The following is a 25,053-nucleotide window of genomic DNA, read 5'->3' as shown; positions in this document are numbered from 1 at the left end:
GACCATAGCTCCCTAACCTTGGCCGATGGAGACGATCCGATGGAGTTAATTCATACACACGTGTCACTCATCACTTAATGAGTCAGCATCCTCCTAGGAAGCAACTGCCTTTCTTTAAAGGTCATTTACAACCTCAAATTAAAATGATCAAATTACAAGCCTTCTACAAACTGAAGTGAAAGAAATTTAGACTGTGCAGAAGAAAGGCATTGTGGGTAGGGAGCTGGCTCTTAGAATGGTTTCTCTAATGTTTCTGCCTTTCCTAGCATTTTCCCTTCTCTCTTGAACTGACAAGTTTTCATAGTGGTCAAACAACCTGTGGATAAGTAACAAGGGGAAAGAGGAAGTGGAATGGGATGGAGCAGGGGGTGGGACTGATTTGTCCACCAATGGGTCTCTGGAGCACTTTGGCCCAGCCTGCAGCCACCTTCTAGGGACGCGGTACAGTACCAGGGCTTCTTATCAACAGCATCAGTTTAGATTGTGGTAAATACAAAGCCTCACCAAACCTCCTCCTTTTTGATGTTATTATTCTAAGATGGAATACCGTGTCATACAACTTTATATGTTGGTTAGAAATAACTCCGGGAGACATTCAGTGCCACCTCTCTCTTCCCAAGGCAAATCAGTGTAGATGCTCAAATGCTCTCCAGGCCCATCAGCAGCCCTCAAACTTATCCCACGGGATCAGATGGGTCCTCAGCTCTGCTCTCCTGGAAGGATTTGTCTCTTGGTGATTTTCTTTAAGGTGATTTTCTTCCATGACATCTACAACTCATCAGCTAAAACCATTTAATCAAGTCATCAAAAAGAGACTTAAAATGAATGAAATATAAAACAGGACAGAACAGTTCACTGTCCTTCTCAAGCAGTTAGTGACCCTCCTTTGGCCTTTTGGGAAGTCAGAAATGCCTTGTGTCCTGGCTCACAAGTGCCAATAGGGTGAACCATTACTAAGCTGGGCTTGGGAAATTCAGACAAATTTGCACATTCATTGTAGGTAGAGTCTGCCCCATGATACAGGAGAACACAGATGCCATCACCTTTATATCTTTGCCCTGAGATTAGGGTGTGAAATGCTTCAGGTAATAACAATGTCCTGGTGGAAATGGGAAGTGTTGGGAGGGGCACACAGATAGTGACATTTTCTAAGAATATCACTTGTGCCAAGGATTTTACATTGTCATCTAATGCTCCTAGCCACCAAAGAAGCAACACACCCAAGCAGGATTTGCACTTGTCTCTTTTGGACTCTAACGCCCCCTGTCCCCCATCCACCATGCTCCATTTGTTCCATTTAGGGTACTGGGCACCAATTGGCCCTTCCCTGGGACAGTGTAATACCAGTGCTTTCCCTGGGCATGCTCACTCATACACACAGACCGAGCATTTTATAGTTTATAACAAGGGCTCTGCTGAAGAGTTATTTAACAGAGGACTTACTTACAACATTATCTGCAGCAAAACACTGTCCATTGTTCAGATAATTACATTTCATAGTTTGAGATATACTTTGGTAGTGTATAAGAATTTCTTTCTTCTTAGCAGATAATGGTGAAGAACTCTGGCAAGGTCAATTCTAGACCTTATGCTGGGTAACATAAATCTTTTTTTCTTCAAAATGTTGTACAGTGAGCCCAATCAGTCCATATCAGTTCACTATTGTCAACAAGGAGTTGAAAGAGCAATCATTCCCCCCATTCTCAAATTAGTTTTATTCATTTTTGCATTACGTTGCATTTTTAGGGTAATTTTTTCAAAGGGGAAAAATTATCCTAAAAATTACCCTTGCTACATGGCCCCTTCTAGGCTTGAACTTGCAATCCACTTGTCTCAGCTCATGGTGTGTGCTACTATGCTGGCAAGGACAGTTTTTATTTACAATGTAGAGGTATTTCTCTTAGTCACATACTCATTCACTTCCAGACAAGAAGCAGGGATCCAATGTCCTTTAGTTATTGTTCAGGATGGCACACAGATTTCAGTGCGATACAGAGACGATCTTAGTCTGTGTCTGGTGAACTACACAGATGCATCTTGCAAGGGCCTTAGAGCCACCTTTAGGGCCACCATGTCAGCAGGTCCAGGGGTGGGGCCCTGACTCAGAACCACACTGGTACAGGATACACTGCTTTAAAGCTGAGGTCAGAGGCTCTCTGGAACCAGTCAGCTTTGCCGTGTTCCTAAGGCCCCCAGGCAGCTGAAATGCAAACGTACCTTCCACCAGCCAGGGTACCAGTGAAGACAGGCAGCACCCTTGAACTGCAACAGTGTGAGGGAAATTCAAACAAAGGGGATTTATAAGAAAATGAACAAGGCACAGGAAAACCACAAGGGCGAGTGTGGTCAGTAACAAGGGGAAGAGTGAAGGTGGGCTCTTTACACCTCAAGGCCTGAGCGGCGGGTGAGGGAGCAGAAGCCTGAACCTAGAACAGAAATGCTGGTGGAAAGGGAGTGGTGAGCACCGCTGCAGGGTCACTGGCACTCGGGAGGGGCCACAGGGAAGAAGGATCCTAACCGCACTCTCCTGTCCCTTCCATATGAGTACTGCCCTTGCTAAGCCCAGCCCGCTGAGGTGGTGCACAGAAGCCAAACTGCTGGGGCGCTGAACACAGTGGCAAAGGGCAGAGAGGAGCACAGGGGAGATTCCTGGGGGGGGGGGGACCTGGAAAGAAAACTCACCAGAAAGCAGCAAGCCCTCACCGTTGCCATGACCACAGAGAACAGTCTTCTGCAGGAGAAATCTCTGATGCCTCTGCCACAGCCAGCACCCATGCTCCAGGAAACATTACAGGCCAGCGGCCATCCCCAGATGACAGCTTTGTGTAGGCAAACATACACTTCAAAAACAAATTCACACACATACTCCTCCAATATTTATGAGGCATTTATTCTATGAAAGAAATGATATTTTACTTTAGCCATGTAAGAAAGGTCTCTGTGTATGTCCAACTCAACAGGGCTGTTAAAGAAAAAACTGTCAGGTTTTGTGATGCCTGTTATTATTCTTTTCTAATGAAGCAACAGAAAAAGAAAATATCTCAGGACGGTTTTTTTTCAGGCCTTTTTTTTTAGTGGAAAAAATTAGTAAGCTTCAGTCGCACAGACTCATAACCTACCGTTGTGCTGGTGAACCCCTGGCACTTAACCCACGGCGGGCCAGCAGAGCCCTCTCTGTTGGTGTGTGAGCCAAATGGCCCCAGCAGGCGAGCACTGAATAACAGCTACTTTTCCTAAACTAAAGCCTCAGTGTTTGTACTAAATAATAAATGGGTTTGGGGTTGCAGTTTGGTCACTCAAATCTCAAAAAGGTTCACCACCTCTCACGCATAGCAAAAGTGACCCACTGTTTTCTTCTTAATACTTAGAATTCTCCAGTTAGATTTTACTTCCAGCTTAGTAGAAAAATGGGTAATATGCTCCCAGGTGGCCTGAAAACAATGGGTTAAGGGACAGGTTTGTCACATCTTTCAATTTCCTTTCAACTAATGTTAGTTTCCTGAAGCTTAAGAAGCTCTCAGAGGCATCAAGCTGATTGGCATTCTTGGTTCCATGGTCACCCTGACCAGCATAACTGCGGCAGATGGTTTGCTGAGCTCCCTGGACTTGCAGCGTGGAACATTCTGACCCCAGCAGTGTGTTTCCAGGGACAGCTCCGGTGACTTCAGAGGCACTAGGAGTTGCTAGGTGGTATTATTAGCCTACAGCCATAAAACAAGACCCTCATTCCGTTTTCAAAACTTTTCACATTTCCTCAAGCACCGATGTCTCAGGTGGATGCTGGCATGCCTGGGACACCTTGCTGTAACACGTGGTAATCTCTTCTTCACCTAAGAGGTGTGCGTGTGAGCTCAAGGTCTTCAACAGGCAAGGGTATCTCTTACTGTCACCGACTGATTTTATCTCAAATGATAATGGTTTTCTATTTGAGGTAGTTAAAAAATAAATGTTTTTCTACAAAACTAAATTTTTAAGGGAAAATATGTAAATAATACAGGTGGTACATGTGGTACGCAAATGACTAAAATTTGGGAAACACTGATGTAATGCTAAACATGTGCCATGAGTCAGAGACACCTAAGTTTCAGTTCTAATTGCCATAAAATAAGCAATAATAACAAATTTTATTGCCTTATAAAGAAACAATTCTTCCACTGAAGGTAGTAGCTCTTCTGGTCAGAGCACTGTAGTTCAGAGACAGTAATAAAACTTGAGTAAAACTGCTTTGTAATCTGAATTCTGTCTTGTTCACAGTACAACAGAGATGCTTAAGCTAAATGATTAAACATTAAGGTTAAAAGATTTATAGTCCTTGCAGGATGAAAATAAGAGGATATAAATTATCAAGTAAAAGAGAAGCTCAGGGCTGCTCTCCTGGCGCACTGGCATTAGGTCTAACAAGGGGCCTCTGGCGGGGCGTGAAGAGAAAATCTCCGACTCAGAAGAGGCTTCTGCTTAGAGTATTCCACAGCCAAGGGCAGGATTAAATTACAAAAGCAAACTATGGCATGTGAATCCTTCTGATATGAGAAGGTAAAAATACTGCATCTTCTATGGCACTGATCAGAGGAAACACTTTTGATAGTCACTTATGTGAACTGTAAATCTCTGGCATTTTTGTTCAGCTCAGTTTCATCCCAAGTCACTCACAAATTCTAATCTCTTGAAAAATTTATGTTAATTCTCCTGTTCTAGTTAAAACCTCAGAAAGCACTAAATCAATACATAGAGTGTGAAGAAGACCTGTGATTGGGTGCAGGGCTGCACATTCTGCTTCCTGGTCCCACCCACAAATGCCGTGTGGGCGGAGCCAAAAATGCTATTTTTCTACTCCAGGAAAAAGTGAAACAAAGCGTTCTGTCCTTCTGTACCCATATTTATACTCCCACTTTGTTAAATACCACATCTCATTGCGGAGCTGGGGCCCTTCTCCTATGCACTGTCTTCTACAACGCTGGAATTGTTCTCTGTTCACTATATAATTCCATGAAGCGTTGGCAAGCAGCAGCTTCTCCATGAATAAATGTTTTCATGGAGGAATAACAGGAATTGCTGGCCACTGGGAGCAGGTCTTGCCCAGCACCAGTTGATATATGCTGCAACATGGCTGTCCTTGGCCCTCCATCCTTCATACACTTGTTAATTCCAGGACCTCAGTTTTAGTCACACAAGAGGAATGCTGCTTTCTTTAATAACGTATGGCTTCTTTAGACTTACTAAGTTGTTAGGGTAACAAGAAATTGTTGTTGTTGTTGCTGTTGTTATTTTGAGACAGGGTCTTGCTATGTAGTTCAGGCTGGCCTTGAACTCACTATGTAGCCCAGGCTGGCCTAGAACTCATGGTGATCCTTCTGCTTCAGCCTCCCAAGTGCTGGGATTACAAGTGTGTGCCACCACATTGGCCAAATAGACTAATTTTACTTCAATCATCAAGTTTAGATTCCAAAGGGAAGGCCTTAAGTATGCGCCAGTAAGTAGCAGCTGGCGCGGTGTCATTCATTCATTTGGCACTGAGTTCTGCGCTACACGGTAAGTACCATCAGTACTGGACAATAAGAGTCCATCTGCTATGTGTCCTTCACCCTAGCAGAATGGAGTTTCACAAGGAGATCTGCCTGAGAATGGGTCAGAATAAAGGTTTATGTTTCGCAGTCTGAAATTCTGTATCCAAGTATTTTGAATATGCAAGTATTCTGTATTAGAGATACTCTGGGGTGTGCTTCATCCTTGAGTCCACCAGTAGGAATCTCTTTGGCCTGCAGCTTAGCAGCAGGCCATAGGACAAGAGCTTGCCCACCGCATATACTGGACAGGGCACAACTACCCAGGGAAGGCTCACCCTTTGCTTGAGGTCAAATATACAACTTGACCTCAAAAGATGAGTTAAATCCATCTGACTGTTTTCCCTGAAATTTGGAATTAGAAACTGAAGAGGCTAGGACTAGCTAGCTATGGGTTGTCAAGTTGATGATCATGCAGACTTAGGTGCTAAGTCCATTGTGCTCCAAGGACAAGCAGCAGAAATTGGTCTACAGATTTGGAAGAATAGATTAGGCAGAGAGAGGACAGAGACTACAGACTCAGATATGGGGAATGGGCTTCTGGTTCCCCAGAGGACTTCCTTACTGTTGTTTCCTGTTCATAAAATCTTTGAAATTTTTCCATTCAAGAGCAATGAACTTCCTTTACCTGAAGGATCACTAACAAGTCTTTGTTACTGCAACTGAAACCTTTCTGAACAGGATTATAATCCACCACGGGCTGGCCTTCTGCAATATAAATGATTTTTCTTTTTTCTTTTTTTTTTTTTTAATTTTTGAGACAAGATTACGCTGTATAGTCTAGGCTGGCTTGAATTCACTGTATAGTCTTGAACTCAGAGTAATCCCGTCTCAGCCTTTTGAGTGCTGGGATTACTGATGTGTGCCACCACGCCCAGCAGTACTAATGGTTTTAGAGTATTACAGCGCTATGAAATAATATAACAGTAAGTGAAAGACTTGCAAGCCTGAGAATTATCAAATGATTCAAAGGTCAAATCTAAAAGAATTTGAAAGAATAATCAAGATGTTGTTAGTTACATGTAAAGTATATATATATATAGGATTTTTAAAAAATTATTTGCACAGTCAATAAATGGGAAGATGACTTGAACAGACAATGCTCAGAAGAAGTCCAGGTGGCCAGTGGATGTACGAAAAAATACTCAACATCTTTAGACATTCGGAAAATACAAATCAAAACTACAGTGGTGCCTCAGTTCACGAACTAAATTTTTCTACAATTCAGGAAAAGATGGTCATGTTTGTGTTTGCATGGAACAGATGCCAGGGTTGTGTTTGTCACCTGATACAGTTTACAAACAAAAACAAAATTCTGCCAAACACTTATGTTTGTGAAACACACTGTTTGCAAACAAAGGTGTTCATGAGCCGAGGGATCACTGTTCATGAGATTCTACCTCACCCCAGTCAGAGTGGCTATCACAAATAATATGAAAGACAATACGTACTGGAAATGACATGGGGAAAATGGAGCCCTATACACTGCTGGTGGGAATGTAAACTAGAGCAGCTGCCAAGGAAGTCACATGGCAGCTCCTCAGAAAACTAAAACTAGAGCAACCGTTTGATCCAGCTATACCACTCTTTAATAGAGCCCCCGAACAACTACAGTCAGCATGCCATGGGGAACCTGTATACCATGTTTATTCTGATACATTTCATAATAGCCAAGATTTGAGACCTGCCACACTTAGAAAGACAAATGTTGCACGCTTTCCCTAGTGTGTGAAATGTAAAAAGATAGCAAGAAAGTAGAAGGGGGCTCAGGGATACAGCTGGGCAGCAAAGTGCCTGCCTGGCAAGCGCAAGGTCATAAGTTTGATCCCTGGTACCCTCAAAAAAAGCAGAAGGGAGACCATTATTAGATAAAGAGGAAAAGAGAAGGAGGAGGGGAGAAAGATGTAAGAGGTGTAAGGATGGATAATAAATATGGGGCTGAATGTGGATATGGGTAATAAATATGGGGGTGGAGCAAAATATACACAATGAAAGTCCTCAGAAATGTGAAAACAGGGAAGGGGAGGGGAAGGGGATACTGAGGAGGGTGATTAAAGTATGTTACGTGGATACATGTATCCTCTAAAACAAAGCTTGTTAATCTGTACAACCAATAAGACAGAATGAAAAAATTATTTGCATAAGGACTAGATGGGGCAAGACAGAAATCAAGGGGTCAGTATCTCACTGTGTTATGTCCCGGATGAGTCACACCTAGAGAATTCATCTGTTTCCATCAGAAAGATGGGGTTATGATGCTCTGTCCGCATAGAAATACTACTGTGAGGCACAAGTGAGAACACACATGCGAAAACACAATGTCCCATAAAAATGCTACATCTATTACATTTAGATGGCTCAGAAATGGAGTTTTCAACCTCTTTCAATTCCACGACCCAACGATGCTTTATGTTCTCGGGTGGAAATCAGACAGGCTTAGAGCTAAACTGCTTGAAGCAAAAAGTAGGGCTACTGCTATCAGTTCTGTGTCTAAGGGATCAGGGAACTGTCTGGAAGAACAGGGCCATGTTTCTGGCTGGGCAGGGGGGCGGGTGCCAGGCCTCTGGGAGGAGGCAGGGCAGATGGTGATGCTTCAGGGGAGTGTAGCAGAAATGCCCACAGCAAAAGCTTGGGACTCTTTCATTTAAATGAATGTGTTAATGGCTCCGTGGAGCAGTATCAGAGGGCTTAGCGCATATGTCTTATCTACTGTACTGGCAGTAAATAACCCATGTGGCTTATCCATGCCATCTGTCTGGTGTGCACTTTGTGGAACTGTATAAAGAAAAAAAAGCAGGGATAAATGAGTAGAAATACTGTAGCTGTGTACCTAGTAACCAGATATGCTTATATAGCACAAGTTTCACACTTCCTTGAAAGAGGATGAGATCAGAAATGGTCCCTTTTTTATTTATAAGGGAGGGAAGCTATGTATCATTCCAAAGGTCAAGGAACAGGCTATAAGCATAAAATGCAGTCAAAGAGGAGTCTCCTACCACTGGATTTAATAACTCTTGAGTAAGTTAGTCATCCTTAATTAGTCTCAACTATAAATTCTTCATTTATAAATGAGGGGTGTGTCATTCACCCTCCTTGTAATAGTATTTGAGAATTAACTAATGGCAGAAAAATGAAGTTTAGATAAAAGACATTTATGAACAGATGAAATATTTTTACAAAGAGAGTCATGGCCTCTATTAAGTGTCAAGTATATATTATACATGATATATATGTAATATATATATATGGTTAAATATGTATATATATGGATGTATATGTATATGGATTGCTTGTGCATGTTGTAGTTTGTCACAATCAAAAACAATACAACTAATTCATTGGTTAAATAACCATTGAATGCGCATTTATTATGTTGTTTATTTCTAACTTTAGTCAGAAGATGTCTACAAAGGCAGCTGAGTTGTAAAACCAGGGGTACAATATATTGCAAATTAATTTCCAAACTACAAACTTGCACCTGTGTTTTCAAAGTTAAGTACTTGTTATTTTTCTTCTTCTAGATTTGTGATTGTCTATGATGCAGTGATCTGAAAGAGGTTGATGGAGAACCCAACAGCTTCAAGAAAATTCTGTAAAACCAGACACAAGCAAATGACTTGGGTTACAAAACTTAACCTTGAGAGGAGAATTGTACTGCATCTGCTTCATTTATAAAAGATGTCTCGTCTTGATGTAACCTCCAGAGAACATGGATTAAATCCTGACAAATGAATTCTCAGGGCTGCCTTGAACTTTGACTCTATCAGAATTTGCTTAGAAGAAAAGAGAGTTAGTGAGAGTAGCAGTTAAAAGCTATCCTGTGAGTCTCAGATAGTAAGCTACACATTTTAATCAGTGACTTCACCTTTCTAGGCCTCAGCTTTATTTTCTACAAAACATAGACAGTAGTAGACAAATCTCACAGGGTCTACAAGAAGCATCGGTGATACAGTAAAGGTCACTCACTGATCACTTACAGTGATCGCTTACAGAGATTTTCACTGTGTGGTAACAAAAATCTGCATGGATGCCATAGTGTCATGAATGAGGTATAATTTGAAAGTGGCACAAGGCTGGGTGGGCAGCCCTGGTATTTCTAATGTCTCATGTGCAGAAGTGCCAAGAACTTGAGGGAGATGGCCTTTCCTTCCAATCTGTCCCCACAAAACACAAACTGAAGTTGAGAACACAGGTGACCCTGGAGACAACAGCAACTCCCCACATAGGAGTCCCTCCCTGCTATCTTGATTTATAGTAATTTTGTAAAGAGAAAGCACAGTGTTTGCTCTGAGGGAGTTGAAAAGTAAAAAGAAAAATCCTGTGCCAATAATGCATTTCAATAGTATTTCCAGGAAAAATCTTAAAAACACATCAAAATGGTGGGAAAAACAAAACTTAGAAGGGGCATTGGCTTTATGACTTAAACTTTAATTCCATAGACAAAAGAGAGGTAAGCAATAAAGTCACAGGGTAAAGCCATTTCCATTTATGATGTCCCAGCCTTTCATCAAAAATAAAACAGAGAGGGGCTGGGGATTTAGCTCAGCGGCATAAGCACCTGCCTTATAAGCAGGCGGTCATGAGTTCGATCCCTGGTACCGGTAAAAATGAAAAAGACAAAAAAAAATAAATAAATAAAACAGAGTAAAACCTGAAGCATGAAAAGATAGGTTTTTTTCACTACAGTAAAAACTTTTGGAATTTGCTGAGAAAGACACAGAAATAATTAAAGCTGTGAATTTAACACACTTTCAATGAAAGGTTGAAAATAATTAAGATCCTGAAATAGACAAAAGCTAGTACAAAAAATTTACACATACAGTGTATAAACATTTATATTATATAGAATTATAATTAAGAAGATATATGCCTAATTTATGAATCTCATCCAGGAATGAGAATATTTTCAAGGATTAATACTGAATGCAGTAACTATTTTAAAAATATCCAATTATTCTGAGCTTTCAAAACAATGTGTACTTATTCTAAAACAAAAAAATTTGAAAATACCATTAAGGACAATACTTTTTCTCCTCAAATGAATTCACACATGGGAAATTTCTACTGTACTGAAAACAGAAATGCCAGTGAAAATTTGACTGTTAAACACACAGGCATAAGTGCAGCCAATATTTGAATTCAGAAAAGTATACAAAATCCGATTCCTGAGCGATTGCTCATCATGGGAGGCAGGTAACCGGTAAATTTAGACCTGCATATGGGATTAGACTTCCCAGAAGCCTTCTTTGAAGAGCTGGTTTCTCTTAAATTTGATAAACAAATCTTCAATTCCAATTATTTAATAAATTCAGCTATGTCATGAAATGCAGTTCTGCCCTGGAAGAGTCCTAGAAAGCTGAGGAAGATCAGAACAGCCACCTGCGCTGGCATCTACCTTCCAAGAGTGCAGGACTCGGTCTATGTTCTTCTAGGGAGCAGAAGCTGTGTGCTGCAGCCTCCTGCAGCCTGTACACTTTTAAACATTTTCTCAATTAACAGATAATATGGTCGTATGAGTTGATTACATAATGGGTAGCAGCTAGGAACAATGAATTAGAAACTGTTTATAGTTTTAATTGTCCAATCTTTCAATTACACTCAGTCTTGAACTAGTGAGGAAAAAATATTAGGTCGCCCAAAGATCAGATACACTGGTCATCTTTGAGAAGTGGAGTTTCAGTGATGAAACTATATTGTTTTCTGAGTGCTTCTAATCCAGTTAAAATTTTCTATAATTACAAACATAACAAATACAGTATTGATTATACCAAGCACCAGAAATGTGTAGCATGCTTTGAATCTCCTAGTATCACAAGGAAGGTTCCACCATTATTCCTGCAGACGTGGAAGCAGAGATTAAAGCAATTAATAATTTAGGAGAGGGGAACTGGGACTCAGGCAAATTTACTTCATAATCTTTGGGTTACTGCTGAATTTCACATTGGCCAGGAAAAAAATAGATTTTTTTGGTTTTTTTTTTTAACAAACACATAAACACTACCTAGCCAGGAGAAAAGTTAAGTGGAGGCAATAAACTTCTAGGCATTTACCTTTAATATTTTTATTAAGTACTCCTAAATGCCTCTAAGATTTTGTTAAGTTTTCAAACCTATGGTATTAATCAAGTTGTACGAAAGTAAACAGACATTAAACTCACCATGTAAATCTTACCCAAGACCCGTTAACTATTAGATGTAAATCTCTAAAAACAGCTTCTCAGTACTAAAACCAACTTGGTTTAAGGTAGTACACTAAACAACACATCCCTTCAGTGAGGATTTGGGTACTTATAGACAGCCTCTCACTAATTCTAACTTGGCCCTGAAGTAAAAACAAAAACAAAACAAAAAAACCTACCCTCTCAAGAAGGATAAAATAAAAACCAAAAGAAAATGACACCCCATAGATCACATAGAGGGTCACTATTTCTTGGTAGTTAAACCTTCCATTTCAAGCTGCAAAAAATCAAAGAAATAAAAGTTAAAATAGGGGAATATCATTCTTCACCTCTCATATTTGCAAAAATAACCATTAAAATATTACCATAAAAACTCTGAAAAACCAGCACCATTTTACACTTTTGCCAGTGATTAGGCAATAAATATGGACCAATCAAACTGCAAACCACTGACCAGCTACTAATCTTAGGAACCTAACCTAAGGAGAAAATGAACAGGTACGCAAGGACATATGTAGCAGACATATACTGCTACTCAATGCATGCTACTTCTGACAGAGAAACCAGCAGTAATCTAAATATTCATTGATAGAGAAGTCTATTGATGTAGACCCCAGAATTTAGTGTCTACTATGTACTCGGAGTAAAAATATTTAGTAAATGAATGACAATATGAATGGATTAATAGAATAGTCATGCAACTGAATTTTACGCAGGTATTAAGACCTTTTATGTGAAACTATATTCAACAACACAGAAAGAAGTTTGTACAGTTTTACTAAATGATCAAGTTTTTTTTTTTTTTTTTTTTGGTAACTCAGATTGAACTCAAGACCTTGTACTTGACAAGCAGGCACTTACGCCACTGAGCTAGGCCCTTACTAAGTGATCAAGTCAGATTATAGAATAGCCTACATAGTACAATATCAATTGCATGAATCATTTATATATCTACCTCTGTGTATGTGTGCAGATTTTCAGAAGGACGGTGTAAGTAGAATTTGGATATAAGCAGAATTGAAAATTTTCAATTTTTTCTTTATTTTTCTGCATGATTTGAATTTTTTTAAAACACGGTAACCACATATTTTCTATTGGTTTGGGGAAGTCTTAGCTAAGTTTTTAGCCTAACCACCAAGCTATGAAGGACAGTAACAAAACAATCAAAAGGTAAAAATTTAAGACAGTTTTTGTCCATGAATTTTCAAATACTGCCATACTACGAGTTCTCTTTTCTGCAAGTTATTCCTACAACATGCCCAAATTAAAATGCACACGGGCATACCATTTCAAAACAGCTGCAACAGATGCCTTGGTAGCAATTATACCAAAGACAGAATCTCAATGCACGCTATTTCACTATTTTGACTTTCTCTGACCGTAACCCTTCTGAATCCTTGCTTGTTAACTTTCTGGCTGAGTCTCACAGCCCAAGGATGCTCTCCTGGGCCCTATATTCATCCAAGCGCATTCACCATGGGCAATTTCCATCTGTCACCTCTATACACAAAGACCTTAAATCATCTGGCAAAGGGACACTGCTTTTTTTTTGAATGCTGGATTGGGTTTAAAAGCAGACAGCTTGTATTAATAACTAATGACTTCTCATAATTTTTGCTTTCAATCCAGGAGGGAATATAAGCATTCCCTGATAAGCAAATGACAAAGCGTCTCTCTTTGGATTCCAACAAGAGCAATGTGATTCCTCCACTGGGTTACTGTCTGGTTACAACCATGCCCGGCTGTGATTCTGGCCAGCCTCTAAAAGCTGGAGTCAGGGCCAACAAATGCTGTGTCTACGCACATGTGCCCCGAAGAATCGGCCAACTGTGAGAATGGCAGAGAACACAGATGACCTGATGACTGGCAAGCCTATTGCTCTAGGCACCCTCCATCTGAATTACAGAAATGCACTGAAATCTATCTTGTGCCATGCTGATGCATGGGTTCCCTAAGCCAACAATAAGCTTTGTATTTTTCCTCAAATAATTCTGCCCAGAGACAGCAGAGGGGAAGGCTAAGAGAAACACAGAACTGCAGAAACAAAACATAGATGTCTACTTCCTTCCTTGCAATTCGTTGCTGAAGACAGCAACAGCATATGCCTAACACACAAAGCATTGTGGTGCCTCAGACCTAAGGGTGGCTGGCTGCCTTGGTCTGATCATGCTGATTATGGCCTTAATGTCGCAAACAGTCTTTATTATTTTAAGGCAAATTTGTGTCTGAAGACAACTCTACTGATACAGTCTGAGTTGTGTTTTCAGCAGTAGTGGTGGTTCTTAGTCCAGCTGTTTTATAGTTTAGCCTCGGTACCATTCATTTACAAGACGTTTCCCAGCCAGCAGACTACTGTTCGAGGACCACAGGCCACCTGACCCAGGAGGCAGGCCACGGCCACCTCAGGCTGCCTCCATGCTCAGTGACGGGAGCCAGTCTTTCACCTGGAGGCTGCCATGGCTGGCTGTTTCCTCCCACCCTGCTGTCATGTGCCACTTCTACCCAGAGCTGTCTGCATTTGAGCCACAGCTATTTCCTGAGGGATATAAAACTCAACAGACGGCAAATAAACAACACAGAACACGATCTCATGCTGTTATGCTGTTGGTTTTCCAAATCCTAGCACTGGGGCAGCTCCCTGACCTACAAGTATCGCTTAACCTTTGCTTCTCCCTTTAGTGGCTCAGCTACTTCTACTGCCTAACCATACCTCTGGAGCACCCCACCACACCCTGCCCTGATCACCCCACCCATGCAGACTGATTCTCAAGCTCTCCAGACTGCAAAAGATGTTTGGTTATGCTGCTGAGCTAAATCCGAACAACCACTTTGAAGAAAAAGAGACACTAAGGTACCCAGTGCTGATTCCATAGTGCCATGATGTGAAATCCAGCCATACTATTATTCTTTGTTCAGAGTGATTTTAGTCTGTTTTGCTTTTTTTAATTTCAACATATGTGAAAGTATGGACAGCTATTTTGAAGAGAATGAGAGACACTATGACAGCCATTGTTGACTTCCCTATTGTCTGGTCTTGAAGACCTAAAATGCCTTCATCATCCTGTTTAAATCAGTTTTATTCTATGTTGTTTTGTATGAATTCACTGTATGTGAAGATATGGACAACTATTTGGAAGAAAACAAGAGACAATATGATAGATAATGAAGATCTCTGGTTGTCTCGCTTTGAAATTTATGTCTCCTACATTGCTTTCTTATGGTCTGTTTTGTTGTGCTTAATTTTACCCTCTTTAAAATAAAACTTTAAAAAACAAAAAAAAAAAAAAAAAAAAAAAAAAAAAAGATGTTTGGTTACAAAAAGTTTACTGGCAACTTCCGAACTGCTGTGTTCTCATTCTCTGGGATTGGCCTTTATCACTGTCAGCAGTTCTTCATACCAGTCTTAGGTAGGTTTGATCATCTTCTTCCCCCAAACCTCCCACTCTCTCCCCTACTGGGGTCATGGATCCAAACCATGGAGTGACTTTGGTCTCCTTCCCATCTCCCTGAATCCCCTACATCCAGGAAGGCTGCCATCAGCAATCCTGGAGATTCAGTCTTCAAATGGCTACGGTTTTCACCAAGGTTTAGTGATAACCCAAGGTAACATTTCCAAAAGAGGTCTGTGCAGTACAGTGCATTTCGCAAACATAAAGCAACAGAACACACACAGTCATCTTACTTATTTTCTATTCCCTGAAATCATTCAAATTCTTATTCCAATAGGTAAATCTTTCTGTACTCTAGACTTACTGTAAGTCTTCACCTAGGTCTTCTACTGAAGAGGCAGTTCTGAAATCAAATATTCTTTCCTCTCTGAACTCCTCTGTAAAACAAAATACTCCAACCACTTTCTCTATGACCCTGACTACAGTAAATCGAATTTCAAACCCTCAGGCAGACTTTTAATTAGTTTTACAGACACATGTATTGCAGTTTCCATTTTCCTGTTTCCTTATTGTCTAATTTGTGTTTGTTTACACACTTCTCAGATTTCCTCAAGTAGAGCTCATGTCTTGAATATGCACTTTTATGATCAACTGATTTTAGCCTGTTACTCAGAATAGAATAGTCCCGACTACCCCATTTTTTAATGCTCAAATTAAATTTTAAATATTCCCATACACTCACCCTTGGTGTCTCCTCCTGGGTCTGGTGATGAGAAAGTTATTAAGAGTATTTACAAGTCTCATTTCAACTCAGCAGCAAGAAACTCACCACCCCTGACAAAACATCTTATGGTTAAATTCCAAACATCCAAGCACTATTTTCTTCACTGTACAGTGTTATTTTGTTCACCCTCGAACATTATGCGACCATGACACAAGCTTAAATAGCATCCCACAGCTATCAAATGATAGATGTTCTCATTGGTTTTCCCTTAAATCAGGGCTATTAACAGCAGCATGATACCGAGTGAGAACACTCAGCCATAGACTCAAATAGTATCTGACAAGGCTCACTTCATAAACCCAGACTATTTTCTTACTGAAGAGATGTTGTCTTAAGGCAGTCCTGTTTATGCGACCATTGTGCATTGATAGTGCCTTTAAGGAAAAATGATAGTTTCACAGAGAATGAATTACACACAAACTACTATCTGCTTTTGCAAGATGCCAAAACACACACTCATTTAAAATATACAAAACAAAAGCAACTAGCTATCAATACTTCTCTCAACCAAAACAAGTGGCGTACAGATTTCTGTTCTGAATAGGATGATCTTAATGAAGAAAGTGACATTAATATATTACTGTACTTACAGCAATTATACTAGTATATTTATTACAGAGCTTGAGATATTTAACTTTGAATTTAAATGGTATCATTTAATATTATAAGTGTAATATACATTAGAATGACTTAAGTGAATGAGCACAAACACCAGTGTTCCACTCATTCGCTCTGAATATGTACTCCCAGTACTTTGACGGACAGGCAGCATGAAAACACACTATCCCTTTCCGTTCAGGGTGTTAGTCAAAACATATACACAATCATAAAAGTAACATAAGTTATGCTGAAAAACACCAACATTTAAGTGTCTGTCAGGTCATAAAATAGGTAAGCAGTGTATATAAAATAATGCTACTTGTGTTAAACCATAATCAAACCACAACATGGAAAAGCACAAGCAAAGAGAAACACCCAGTGGATCACCATAGTTAACTTGGAAAGCAAGGGGGAAGAAAGATGGTTCTAAAAAAGCAAGTCATTAGCTTTTTTACTTTGTATACCTTTGTAGAGCCTGAGTTTTGAATATAACCTAGGTAGCTTGCATGCTGAAAACAAAGAACTAATGGAGGTGCACAGCAGAGTAAGAGGCAGCAAAGGGGATAGAGAGATGACCTAAAAGTGGGAGCAAAGGCAGAGGAGGGAGGAGCCAGCGGTGACCATGCAGAGACGGTGCTGGTCAACCACACTGGTGGACCACAGGGGACAGGAGGAGGGGCAGGAGCCCAGAGAGGGCTCACCGCACTGAAACAGAAATTACAAATTCAGGGCTTGGCTGTTTCAATGGGAGAGCAGCGGCGGAAATAAGACTGCATCAGGTGAACATGGTTATGTGGGAAATGAGCCACGGGACAGGAAATATTCCTGAGAGAAGTCCGCCAGAACCAAGTGAAACTAAGGCCACCAACTGCATACAGGAAAATATTTGCCCGTTTTCAGAAATCTAAATGTAACTGTGATTGTGAACGGCAACAACATTTGTGGCCAGAGACTATGGCTGTCACGTCACAGATGAACCAGGTATTATTAACAGGTGTTATTAGGTAACTCCCGCCCCAGCAGTGACTGTGGGAAGTCGGGTCAGGTGTGGCTAGATTATCCTAGTTTTAAAGAGAAGCTATAAATCTGATCTTTAAAAAATGTGAAACGTTCAGATTTTTAAATGCTGGCTTGAAATTTTTAAAAAACACTAGACTACACAAAATAAGTTGGTGGGCCACTTCTAGCATTGACACTTTCTGTAAGTTTGGCATTGAGAGCCACCTGTGTTGCTTGCATTGTCCTGTTCTGATTCGCTTTGTTCTGTTTGATTCTCTTTTTTAAAAAAAGTTTGGCACTGAGGAGAAGTCAAGTAAAGTATAAAATATATACCTCTTCCTGATTTTTTTAAAGAATGAGAGCTTTTCACATGTTGCTTTTATTTTTAAAATATCCAATATTTGAATTAAAAGCAGTCCCCTTTGATTCCTTTTAAGATTCTATGCACCACATAATCTAAACTCTTATATCATGGTAACGTAATAGTCTTCAGCTGACTATTACAAGCGTTAAAATTTCTGTCTGGTTGGGAAGCATAAATTAACTGTGATTTTTAAAAGGAAAACATGAGAAAGGACAAAAAGTTCTCATAGAAAATACACCACTCAAGTTGACTTTCAGTTTACCAAGTTTTCTCAGCAAAGAACTTCCCCACTTGAGTTGACTTGTATTACAGCAATACACCCAAGATTTCATTAGACTGCTATTTTTAATCAGTTCAGCGTACCACCACTAAAAGCAAGAAATGCAGGAACTCATCAGTTGTAGGTCTAGGGTACTGGGAAGTCAAATAACATCTTTAATTGGGAAATACTTTGAACAGACTAGCACTCTGTCAGGCTGATGTGTCAGTGGTTGACACGGTTCCGTGAGCACACGGTTTTCAGAATACTCTTCACAGCAAACTTCGGAAAACCAGAAAACACCTATTGTGAGATGTGAAGAACGCATTTGGTGATGACTCACCCGTGATAACAACATGGCTGGGTGGGTCACTGCACTGGGTCTATTTTTAAGCTCATTCCCCTTTGCTCTGCTCTTCAGAGCTTAATAAGGGCAACTCGTAAGATGGTACGTATTAGTGCCTCTATTTCCCAAAGATTTTCTTCATGAGGGAGCAAATACAGTCTCAGGCACTGGAAAGAAAACTCCTGTGAATGAACAATCAGTGAACACCATGTCTAACCTTCTACTGAAATCTGGGAGAGCCGTGTAACAAACTGAGACCTGACGGTGTCTGATAAGAAGAGACCGGATGGTGTCTTGTCACCATCAAGTGACATCGCTACCTGTGGCTCCCTGTATCTTTGTCTCTCTGTGATGCATTTTCTGTCTTGAGACCCTTGTCTTCAGTTTCCGTGGAGTTCTCTCACTCATCTTTCCCTGCTCATGCGATCTCATATGTTTCGACTTGCTTCATTCATTGCCCTGGATTTCCACTTGTGCCAACTTAAGACTTTGGTTTTCTTCCTCGCCAGTCTCTCCATTTCTAACCCTTTCCCCACCTTCCCTTCCCAAATTAACACTACTTTTGGTAATGGTATTAAGCAGCCACAAAATGCATTTTGCACAGCTTCACCCCTGAGGCTTTTGTCTGTATCAAGTTCACAAATTCACACAGGAACCAACATGTTTGTCAGAAAGCATCTTTATCTTCTACTTGTGACAAAAGAACTACTTAAAATTTCCTGTATTTCTCTCTGGGCATTGTAAGCATGACCTCAGATGGTCAGGCCCAGTGTTAGCACATGAGCCAGAAAGCAATCTTCTCCGACCTGTCAGAGCTGCACTCTGCAGAACTTGCTGGGAGCTCTCTGGATTGCAGGCAGAAAGAGTCCCACAGCACTCTCTGTGTTTTGAAACAAAACAGAGGTTACGCTTTTGTGGGGGTGGGGGGCACTTCTCTTTTCCATCTTGCTATAATGGGTGTCTGCAGTATTATTGCTGCAAGTGGATTTAACTCACTCAGTACGAATACCAGAGTGAGGGTAATAATTTAGCACTGGAGATGACAGAGAGCTTCTGGAGCTTATGTTACTTACAGGTAGCACCTTATAGGAAAAAGAGCATAGTCTGTAGAACTACACAGACATGGGTTCAAACCCTATTGGGCACATTACTGAACTCAACTGACTGCAGATTTTTTCACGAGTGAACTGAAGATTCCAATAGTTACCGCACAGGATTCCGCAGGATTAAGTTATATGAGGCAGTGTAGAGGAATGCCTAACATGCAGAGCCACAAGCAGGGGTGTGAGGAGACATTAGTAGTGTTCCCAGGCTCTCCTCCCAGCTGCTGATGCGCGTTTTGGCTTTGCCTCTGGCTTCTTCCCTTTGCCCCCACCCTTCAGGGAAGGTCTGAATCCAGGCCTGTTAGTGATACAAAATCAGAAGGCAAGGACGAAAACCCGGGGGGCCATGGTTGGGAAAGATCGGGGTGGGGAAGGCAGGCGGGGGATAAACTGAGGAAAGCCGGAAGGAGACAGACAGGAACGTGAAGAAGGATCGCTGCAGAAGCTATCCCTCTCCGGCATTCAAAAGCATGAGTAAAGCACCTGCTACCTGGAAAGTATCATCATCAGACTGTATTCCTTTTCTTTTTGTAGTTTTAGTTTTGATCTGCCACCACTGTGAAATTGGACCTGAAACTAGACACTTAAGATGTGGAGAAAGTATTCTATCAGTTGTTGGCTTGTTTTACCATTTAATTATACGAACATGGGAGCCGAAGCAGCCCGCAGCAAGAGAGAAGTGGGGAGAACAAGTGCGCCTCCCGTCTCACTGTGAAAGGGACACGTGGAGGGGCAGGAGGCGGAGACTGATGGGCAGAGCTGGATGCTAGGCCCTGACCATCCCTGGTTCACTGGGACTCTGGTGAGTCAGTAGCATTGTGTTTCAGTTTTGTGTCTTGTAAAATGGCAGGATGGCAGGGCTGTATTATTATGGCACACCAGCTGGCCTTTTAAAAGTTGCTTTGAAGATACATGAGCAGCGAAATCCTTCCAATCTTGGCTTCTACTGCTTCTACAAATGTGTGTCTGTGTGTCTCCGCTTGTGCATGTGTGTACTCATACATACATCTAAATATGTATGTGACTACATGTGGGCACCCCACAAATACATACATTCTAGAGCTACCTCTACAGAAATCTCCAGGCCATTTAAAAGGAAAGCATTCAAAAGGATCTCTGTTCAGTCAAAAATATCCCTGACTCCACAGAGATGAGTAGATTTCTATTCCTGAAAATTTCCAAAGGAAAGATTTATAGCTCCCTATTAATAAGGTACTTGATTTTCTAGCAAACGTATTAATGGTAACATTCCTTCTTTTACATGTTAAAAATTATACCCTTCATTTTCCTTATCACAATATTTTGTTTCACATAGGACATTTCACCATCCTGTAGCTATATATCTATTGATGTATGTATTAGTGTTGCTCATCTTCTCATTTTTTCTCTCCTAACCCTGTCTATTGATTTATCCTAAGGACCTAACTCACACCAGGTATTCCATAAACATCTGCAACTAGAAGCTGAACTCTTTGATAAAATCACAAAGCTATAGAGCTACAGGGGACCTTTAGAGATGACAAAGCTGAGGCCTCCTGAGGGGAAGTGGCTTGCTTGAGAGTATACACAGACTTTTGGGTTCCCTTATCAGGATCCTTTATCCCCATGCCTCCCTCCACAACTGTGATTTTGGGGACACAGTTGCTGTGGGTGGGAGGTGCCACTGCGAGAGGCCAATGCGGAACTCATTTAAAGCAAACGAGTCAGAGAAAATAAGCTACAACATTTATTTACAGACTGGTAGAGCTTTGTACAATAATAATAGTTTACGCCTCGGCAGTGGCTTTCATCTAACCATTTTGGAGAGCTCATGACATTCGCATTCCTCAATGTGAGGTATCATTATCTGCTGTTGGTCACATGGGGAAGAAACTGAGTGCTCCGTGGCCTACTGCAGATTGTGTCCAAGACTCTTTGGGGTTGTACAACCTCACCTCATTTTTCTTCTCTTTATCAATATCAGAAAGAAAAGAAAAGAAAGAAAGAAAGAAAGAAAGAAAGAAAGAAAGAAAGAAAGAAAGAAAGAAAAGAAAAGAAAAGAAAAGAAAAGAAAAGAAAAGAAAAGGGCTTTTAAAAACCTATTACAGCTACCATAACCACCCTATTTTATTTTCTTTTAGGTGTTCCTATAACCATTCGGGTCCATCTGAATTTCTGATCCGTGTCTAGAGAGGCGATGCTAAGCAGTCTGCTGAACCAAGTCAGGCCTCCCGTAGGGTCCCTAGTACCTGGGACTTCCTGACTAGTCCTGCAGAAAAACCAACCACGACAACTTGGAGGGTAGATGGCAGCTTTCTGCAGTAAAAGAAGTATGTTTCTTTCTTCAGTTTACTGACTTTGCCCCCATATACTCTTTTCATCTGCAGAAGACCAGTCCATTCATGGGTTTTTTTGTTGTTTTGTTTGCCTACACACACAGTTACAGTGTTCAAAATTACTCCTCAATTATTTAAGAACTACATTAAAGGCCAATTAGATAGATGCAACACAATAAACCTGCAGAGGAGCCCATTAGGCCCTGACTAGGTAGCAATCTTTCTTCTTTGGGTGAGAAGGGAACAAGCTTATCAGCGAGCTCCCCAGACCCTGGTGCCCAGGAAGGACAGCTCCTCCACGATGGCTTTCCTGGCTGGTGCTGGTGCCAGGCTGTCCAGTGAGACTTCGGCATCACAGCAGCCTCTTTACCCCATGCCAAGTTCACAGCGCTGGCGTGAAACTGAGGAACTCTTGTACACTCCAAGAGGTCCTTCTCTCCTGCAGTTCCTAGAACTATGCAGCTCATCTTGCCCTTGGGCTTCATGGCTGAACTCTCCATCTAGCACTCTGAAGTTTTTTTTGGACCCTCAGAATAAGTGGAAGTTGTTACTGAGCTCAAGATTTCGCTAAGCGTTTTCTTGGAAGCCTGTGTGTCGGTGGGACACGTGAAGGTATAATGTGCGAAAAAGAATTCTGTGGTGAAATAAGTACGTGAAATTTAGGCATAAAAATATGCTAAACAATAGTAGTTAACGAAAAATCAGAAATGGAATTACTGTAGGATTTGACAATTCTACTTCTAGGTATACATCCAAAGAACCGCAAACAGCTATCTACAGCGGGTTCACAGTAGCATTCGCAACAGCTGAACACTGGAACCACCTCAGGTATCAAGAGAAGAAGGGATAAACAAACGTAGTCTCTACGTTCAAGGGAGTATTATTTAGCGTTAAGAAGGAAAAAAACTCTACAATATAGATTACTCTGGAGAACATTATGCTTAGTGAAACAAGGCAGTCACAGAAGAGCAAATATCATATCCTATATTTATATGAGGTACCCAGACAGTCAACATCATACAAGCAGAACGTAGCACGGTTGTACCAGTGGGTTGAGTGAGGGAAGGAACAGAAAGCTTTTTAAGGAGTACAGAGTTTTAGTTTTGCAAGATAAAAAGAATTATGGAGCCTAGTTACATTACACCGTGAATATACCTAACGCTACTGAGATGTAAATTTAAAAATGACTAAGATGAACAATTTTAGGTCTCATGTATTTTCACACCTAAAATGAACACATTAAACAGTCTTTCTTTGCAGTAGGACTTCTCAGTGCCTTTAAATACTAATGCATATTAAGAATCCTCAGAGGGAGGCTAACAAGCGGCTTTCCCAGGTCCTCTAGTCACATAATCCATTTTTCACAGAGCATCCCAAGGGTTCTGTGTGCTTCGGAACTGTTGGAAAATAAGAAATCCTATGCTTTACAGTTGCATAAAAGAAAGCAAAATTCCAAAGCCTGTAGCCACATTTTCAAAACAACTGTAACTCCTCCTCACTCTGGGAAACAGGAGAACCAGACTGATGTCACTCATCAGTTGGCTGGTCTTGAATGATAGCTCTCTGGGCCTCCAAACTCTCACCTGACACAGGAGAATCACAAATGTTCAATTTGTTCATGGTAACATGTAACCAGAAAGCCTATATGAAAGAACCTGAAAAGTACCAAATGTAAAGATAATTAGTACTAATCTGATTAAAGTGAAGGCAGACAGACAGGGCCCTTCATTTCAAGTTTAGAGCATTTATTAAGCACTGAACAGACACCCTGAAGCACAGAGAAGCTAATTTTATTGCTGTCTGATCCTGGACAAATCATGTAGCCTCCTTGACTTACAGCTCACTCTGCCGCCAAACACAGTGGTGGAAGAGATAACCACAAAGGTCACTGCTGGCTGTACGAGTCTATGGAACTCTGAAATAGACAAGCAGTGTACAACAATCCAATTCCTTCATCGGACACCCGGAGGCCTACCCTGTGCCTGGTGGATGCTGGAAATGGAGAAGAGCTGACCACTGTTCTGGGCTCCCTGATGAGCACAGCTGGAGCTGCTGGTCTCCACAGCTGCAGCAGAAGATGAAACTGCCTATACCTGGCTGCCGGGGACTTATTCCTGCATAGGCTTCTCCTGGTCTGCTTCTCCCCTACTTTTATAAATGGTGTTTCCAAAGTATCTTCATTGAGCTACTGACTCGCTGGTGCCAGACAGCAGGTATGGAAAAGTTGCTAAATGAACAGAAGTACAGACCTCCAGAGGAATAAGGCTACCTAGTTCTGGGGAACCATCTCCTGCAGTGACTCTACACACAGGAAATGAGAGAGAGACAGACAGACAGACAGACAGAGACAGAGACAGAGAGAGCAGAAACAGAGAGAAAGAGAAGAATCAAAGAATAGCAGAAATGCTGACGTTGACAAACACGTCTAACTCAGGCATTTTACATTTATAATGTTAAAGGTGTATCTGAATTCTTGAAAGTACAGATTCCTTAAAAAACCTTAATACACACGGTCCTTCCTTATCACAAGGAAAGCAACCCAAACATGTTAGTACCTGCACTCAGTTAGATCAAGGACTGCCAGAAACAGTTGTTGGAGCTCCTTTTAAGAAGTCATGACCTTTTATTACCCCCCAAAAGGATGTTATCAAGCAGACTGTGCAGTAATGATGATAAATGTGATGCCTGCGTTACTATAAATAAACCCTGCACATTGTTCCAACCTGCTTAATTACTGTTCACCTACAGCAGTGCAACTAACAAAACTGTCTGAATTCTGAAAACGGAAAAAGCCCTCCTGTCTCTCTTAGGTAGTTTTACAGTCCTAACAATGGACTTAATGAAGCCATCTAGAAAAAAGATGATTACATTAAAATGATTGGGGCACGTACAAATCCATTAGGTAGGTTTTCCCACTGCCTGATAGTGGTGAGTGGTGAGTGACAGTGAACCCTTTAGAGCTTTCACTGCTAACAAACAGCTCACTATTGCACATGTGCCAGAGGTTCGCCACCACCGCCCTAGTGAGTAAAAAGAATTTAGTTCCATCAATCACTCAAAACTACATCCCACATAAAAAAGAGGGTAGAAGGTGCTTGATGTATTGGGTAAGTCATTCAAATGGCCCTAGGAGTACTGCTTTTTTTTTTTTTTTT

General features: G+C 41.0%; 1 protein-coding gene across 6 annotated transcripts in view; it reads right to left on the bottom strand.

Moving 5' to 3' along the window:
- The window catches only part of Fyn (FYN proto-oncogene, Src family tyrosine kinase), a 193,218-nt gene that overhangs the window by 127,120 nt on the left and 41,045 nt on the right, over positions 1-25,053 (bottom strand). The window contains exon 1 of one of the 6 annotated variants that reach the window (XM_003466498.5): positions 15,871-15,889. The exons of the other annotated variants lie outside the window; for them this stretch is intronic. The gene's annotated coding sequence lies outside the window, so the exon portion shown is untranslated. Of the gene's footprint in view, positions 1-15,870; positions 15,890-25,053 lie in introns of those variants that run through there. 6 annotated transcript variants of the gene reach the window in all.

This window comes from Cavia porcellus, unplaced genomic scaffold, assembly GCF_034190915.1.
Source record: "Cavia porcellus strain 051 isolate PalLab524CR breed Dunkin Hartley unplaced genomic scaffold, mCavPor4.1 scaffold_7, whole genome shotgun sequence".
NCBI lineage: Eukaryota > Metazoa > Chordata > Mammalia > Rodentia > Caviidae > Cavia > Cavia porcellus.
The sequence above is the reverse complement of the archived record's forward strand: the minus strand, read 5'-3'. Positions and strand labels throughout refer to the sequence as shown.